The 6239-nt window shown below is 39.6% G+C and overlaps 1 pseudogene; it reads right to left on the reverse strand.

Moving 5' to 3' along the window:
• Positions 1 to 653: 653 nt before the first annotated feature.
• LOC138143375 (large ribosomal subunit protein eL29 pseudogene) lies at positions 654 to 1365 on the reverse strand (annotated as a pseudogene).
• Between the last annotated feature and the right edge of the window lie 4874 nt (positions 1366 to 6239).

Here is a 6239-nt window from a genome sequence, read left to right on the forward strand (position 1 = left end):
TCAAGAAGACCTGAATTCAAACATGGTCTTGGACACTTTCTACTTGTGTGACCTTAGGCAAGTCACTTAACCCGATTTGCATCAGTTTCCTCATATAGAAAATGAGCTAGAGAAGGAAATGGCAAACCACTCCAGTATCTTTGCCAAGAAAAACACAAATGGGGTCACAAAAGTGTTGGATGTAACTGAACAAGAACAACACAGCATCATCTTTCACAGAGAATGAAGTCTATGAAGTGTTATGAAGAATAGGACAAGAACCTCAAATACAATTCAACATATATACTGATACTTGGTGACTTAAATATGATGTTGGACATGGAGATAGAAAGGCCGTCAAAAATATAGAGCAAAATAGGCCAAAGGATTGTAGACTTGTGAATAATTTCTTCCAGAAGAGAGTCAGAAGGTGTTGGACATATGCAACATCAAACACCAAAAAATTAAACTGGTGACATCTTAACAGTTAGGGAGGGACTTTTTTTTTTTGCTTTTTGGAGAGCAATTGGGGTTGTGAATTGCCCAAGGTCACACGGCTAGTTGTTTTTTTAAATGACTCACCATTTTCTTTATTTGTACAAAACAGTGAATAATCATACCCTGCCTGGGAAAAAAGGGTTTTAGCTTTAAACAAGTCCTTCTGTTCTGAAACATCTATTTTGAAGGCTTGGGACCAGCAGCTTTAGCCCCAGCATCTTTGGGTTGGACTCGGCAGGCTTAGCAGCCTTAGAATCAGACTTGGCTGCCTTGGGATCGGACTTGGCAGCCTTGGAATCAGACTTGGCGACCTCAGGGTCAGACCTGGTGTCCTTAGCATCAGATTTGGTGGCCTTGGGGCCAGATTTGGTAGCATTGGGATCTGACTTACTGACCTTGGCAGCAGACTTGGCAGCCTTGGGGTCAGTGGGTTTGGTACACTTGGGGTCAGTGGTTCTGGCAACCTTAGAGTCAGGCTTTGTGATCCTGGAGCCTGGATGTTTGATGCCGATCCTAGGACCTGGACGCTTGGTAGCCATCTTGTGGCCAGCATGCCGGGCTCTGGCCTTGGGGATCTTGTGCCTGAGGAGCTTGGCTTTGGAGGCCTTGGTGCTCAGGGCCTTGATGGCCTCTGCTTGGGCCTTGATGGCTTTGGCGTTGTTGGCCTGCATCTTCTTCAGCCCCTTCTTATTGTGTTTCTTGGAAAACCACATGTTTCTCAGAAACTTGGGGTCAACCCCTTTCAGAGACTCGTATCTCTGTGACCTAGGTTTCTTGATGCCATTTCTGTGCCATTTTCATGATTGGTTGTGAGTGGTATGGTTCTTAGACTTAGCCATCTTTACACCACAGCCTGCGCTAACAGGCACTCCACCGAATGGAAGAGGCCAAAGGGAGAGAGAAAGAAGCCACACGGCTAGTTTTTGTGTTAAGTGTCTAAGTCTGGAGTTGAACTCAGGTCCTCCTGACTCCAGGGCCAGTGCTCTATTCACTGCGCCACCTAGCCGCCCCTAGGAAGGCACTTTTACTAACATGGATGCAATTTTCAGAGCCTCTGCAATGAGATCCATGACCACTCAATTGTCATTTGCCTATCAATTCACAAAGGAAAAGCCATGTGAATGAATGTATATGTCCAGATAGTGATATGACATGCTGTTGGATGAGTAGCCCATACAATCAATACATCAGAACGTATATCTGGACAAACATTATAGATGGATAATGACCTGGGGCTAGAACTAATTAGGTAGAAGGGATTGAGCTGAATTGCACTGGGGAAATTGCAAGGTACTTTCAACAACTTTCTTGTTGTTGATTTAAAAAGATCCTATGGGGATCTTTTTATCAATCTTTTTATCAATACTCTTTTGGTCTTATTTTTTACGCCTATGAATAGTGGAATGCAACCATTCTGAAGAACCAAAACTGCCGCTGACCCAAAGGGCAGTGGAACAATGTATAAGTATAAACAGAGTGAAGCATGTTATCAACAATTATTTGCCTGAAAGATATGCTATAAAACTTATAATCAAATGTATGATCCAAAAAGGGGGCAAGTTAGGCATGGATAACCTACTGAGGGATAACCTATGGATGGCCCACCTACTGTGTTTATAAGCATTCCAGCTACAGTGGATAGGGTGCTGAAGTTGAGTCAGGGGGACCTGAGTTCAAATCTAACCTCTACTCAGATATTTACTTACTGTGAGATTCCAGACAAATTACTTAACTTCTATTTGTCTCCATTTTCTCATCTGAAAAAATGATGATAAAAATAACATCTATTGCTCAGGGCTGTTGTGAGGATATAAGGAGTTAACATTTGTAAATTACATGGAAAACTTAGAGCATTTATACCTTCGAATGCTACCTATTATTATTGTGAGCTGTATTCTTAAAAGATTCACGTAAGAGATTACTTTGCTCCTAAATAAATACATTTATGTTTGTTACAAAAAAGGAAAAAATAAGGAATAGGGACTTGAATTATTCAGTGACATATGTTAAGTTTGCAGAGGTTCAGAATGTCAGTCTATCAGTAAGTAAGAATTTAAGTGTTTTGTGCAAGGTACTGTGCTAAGTGCTAAGGATGTGAATATAAGCAAAAGGACATCCTCTGCCCTCAAGACCATTACAACATTGTAATGAGCAAAGTCATTACATAAAAGGGGAGCTGAAAGGGGTGGAAAGGAGAAGGAAATACCTATACAGGAGCATGGTGGCTCAGTAAAAGAATGAGGAATAGCCCTTCTCCAAAATAATAATGATTATTATAATTATATTGTTAAAATTATAATTAATTAATAATGATTAATAATGACACCTAACGTTTATAGAATACTTACTACATGCCAGGCACTATGCTAAACACTTTATAATTGTTATTTCATGTTATCGTTACAGCAGCTTTGGGAGGTAGGTGTTATTATTATCATCATTTTACAGATGAGGAAACTGAGGCAAATAGAGATTAAGTGACTTATCCAGAGTCCCATAGTAAATTAGCGTCTAAGACTGGATTTGAACTCTAGGTCTAGTGTTCTATCTACTGCATCACCTAGTGGTCCCAAAAGTGGGTTCTAGAAAGATACAAGAAGGGGTCTAAAGGGGTGGGAAGGAGGGGATGGCCACAAGAGATGAACTTTATAAGATCACAAGATTTAGTAGCATCCCAAAACTTTAGAGGATTAAACATAGTATTGGAGTCAGAGCGTACCTTAAAAGTTATCTAATCCCTTTCCATCATTCAACAGATGATAAAACTGTGACCTAGAGAGGTGAAGTGATTATTACTCCTCCTGAAAGTTTTAGCTAAAGAAATTCATGATGACAGTTAATAAACTTGTTGAATTTGCAAACTGGGGCATTATGTAGAGTGTCCACACTAAAAAAAAAAAAACCCACCCAGATATTTGAATTATTGAATGATAATCTAAGAAAGACTCATGATTTTTTGAACCACACTTCATATATGTATAAACTATGCCAAAATAGGAACTTCGTGTCTTTAGTCAGAACACCTGGGATAAACTCTTGGCTTGGCTCCTTATTACCTGGGCAAGCCACTTGACTTCTGTGGGAACTCAGCTTCCTACTCTTCCAAATGAAGAACTTAGATGCTTATTATCTCTAAAGTCTCTTTCAGTTTTAGATCTTATGATTTTATGATCTTATTAATTAATGAAGTTTACAAAAGCAAAATTTATTACCAAGGAAAAATGAACATTTGCATCATTGAAATGATGTGTCACTTGTATCCTAAAGCATGGAGAAAGGAGTGAAAGTAGCCAGCAGTAATCTCCTGAGTAACTCCATCCTGGAGACTGACTCAAGGACTGAGAATTCCATGAACATCATTGATAGCCCTGCCTTTATCACAAACATAAACCAATGGAACTGGGTGATAAACTCCTTAGGAAGGAACACCATATCATTAGAGGCAATTAAGTGGTACAGTGGGTAGAGGATTAGACCTAGAATCAGGAAGACCTGAGTTCAAACCCTACTTCAGATATCTATTAGCTGTAGGACTTTAGGTAAGTCATTTAACTTCTCTCAGACTTGGTTACTTTATCTGTAAAATGGAATTAATAATAGCACCTACCTCTCAGGGATGTTGTTAGGATAAATGAGATATTTGTACAGAACTTTACAAACCTGAAAGCTCTGAATAAATCCTAGCTATTACTATTATTGTTTTTATATTTATTTCACAGTTCCATAGTCCCGAGTATATATTAGATGCTCAATAAATACTTTCAGGAATGAAGCTATTACCCCCCATATCTGGGAGATGATGATGCTAATGCTGGAAGGTGCTTCTCCCCCCTTATCCTCCACAAGAGATGACAGATATCAAAGATTGGGACATCTAATTTTGCTGCAAGATTGAATTTGTCTGGTACTCACATTTCACTGGTACCCTCTGCCTCTTTTATTGAACCCTTTGAGTGAAGGGCAAGGGTTGCAGGTTTCAGGCTCTTTATTTTTATTTATTTATTTTGCTTTTTGGAGGGCAATTGGGGTTAAGCGACTTGCCCAAGGTCACACGGCTAGTTTTTGTGTTAAGTGTCTGAGGCCGAATTTGAACTCAGGTCCTCCTGACTCCAGGGCTGGTGCTCTATTCACTGCTCCATCTAGCTGCCCCAGGCTCTCTATTTAAAGAGGGTGCTCAACAGAGTTCTTCCTATTTCACACCAGTTCTATTGCTTTTGGACTTTACAATTTTCCATTATAGTCCTGATGCCTTCTCCCTCTCTCCCTACCATTTTTCAGCTTCATTTTTGTGTATTGTCTTCCCCCATTAGATTGCAAGTTCCTTGAGGGCAGGTATTACCTTTGTTTTTATTTGTATTTGTATCCCCAGAGCTTAGCATAATATCTGGCACCTAGTAGGTACTTAATAAATGTTTACTGATTGATATCATAGACAGCTGCTCTGCGTAATTTAAGTAATCCCACTTATCCGGCTTCAAAGGGACTTGGAGCCTACAAGTACATTTTGGGGATGAGAATTAGAATGTTTTGTCACACTTCTAGACATGTGGGAAGTTCTGACATGGATAGGAAACTACTATGGTTTTGAGGAAAATCAAAACTCAGACCGTGGATTCACCCAGAACCAACACAATGTCAATAATGGATACTAATTAAAAAACTAAATGGGCATTTTTGTTATCTGGCTGCTGAATCAACTTTTGTTTAAGGTGAGAGATCTGTGGAAACCATAGCACAAATGAAAGTTTCATGGGGGAATTAAACTGACAGCATTTCAGTTTGAGATAGAATACTACCAAGACCAGAAAACTGTGAAACACCCTCCTCTGCCATGCTGGGATTAAGCTTTTCAGTGATGCCACCTGCTAGGACTTAGTGAGAATTGTAGACAGCAATACAGAGGAGCCAGACAGCAGCAGGAGTGACAACCAATATCACGGACTGAGAGCTAGGAGAATAGATAGGTGCCAATAGCTGGCAGATCTGCAGGGTTATCACAGAAATGGGCACCAGTGCTGTTGGCTGGGAGCTACAGAGTTTCAGGAATGATGGTTCACAAGAGCTGTGCACTGAGAGTTACAGTTATCATGGAATGATGGTGGTTGATACATGCCAGGACCCTAAGAGTGTAACAGAGAGTGACAATGGGCCTCACCTTCTGTGCCATGTACCATTGCTGTAGGAATGCCACTTTATGCTAAGTACTGGGGATATAGATACAAAAACAAAGCACATACTTAGTAACTATAAGAAGCTACGCTTCCTAGGAGCCCTACCCCAAGTACATAGTTATAAGTGACAGTGAGTTTTTCAGGTGGGGAAAAAAACCATAGGAAAGGGTTTTTCATTGTTAAGTGTCAGGGTTTTCCATGACAGATTTTCAGATAAAAACCTCTATCTGTTTTCAGTCTATAAAGAATCTTTTGTTTTCTTTTTTGAGCTTTGTAAACTGTTTACAAGGGGAGTCAGTAACAATACAGCAGTTGGTTTACCATAGTGAAGTTCTCAGATTTTTGTGGGGAGGGGAGAAGGGTGGGACAGTGAACCAGAGATATGAGAAATCTCCAATATGTACACAACCCTTTGCATCCTGTGAGAACCTTTAATATAGGGACTATACTTTTATGAACTGGCTATTTGGAACCTTTTCTCTTTAGTTATTTACAATTACTACTAGTAAATATATTAATATTGCTAATTATGCTGAATGTTAATTAATGATTAATAATTATATGAGAGCAAGTTTATCTTTAAATAATTTA

This window comes from Petaurus breviceps, unplaced genomic scaffold, assembly GCF_028583685.1.
Source record: "Petaurus breviceps papuanus isolate PSGF00001 unplaced genomic scaffold, PetGlider_PUasm1.0 90639, whole genome shotgun sequence".
NCBI classification, from domain to species: domain Eukaryota; kingdom Metazoa; phylum Chordata; class Mammalia; order Diprotodontia; family Petauridae; genus Petaurus; species Petaurus breviceps.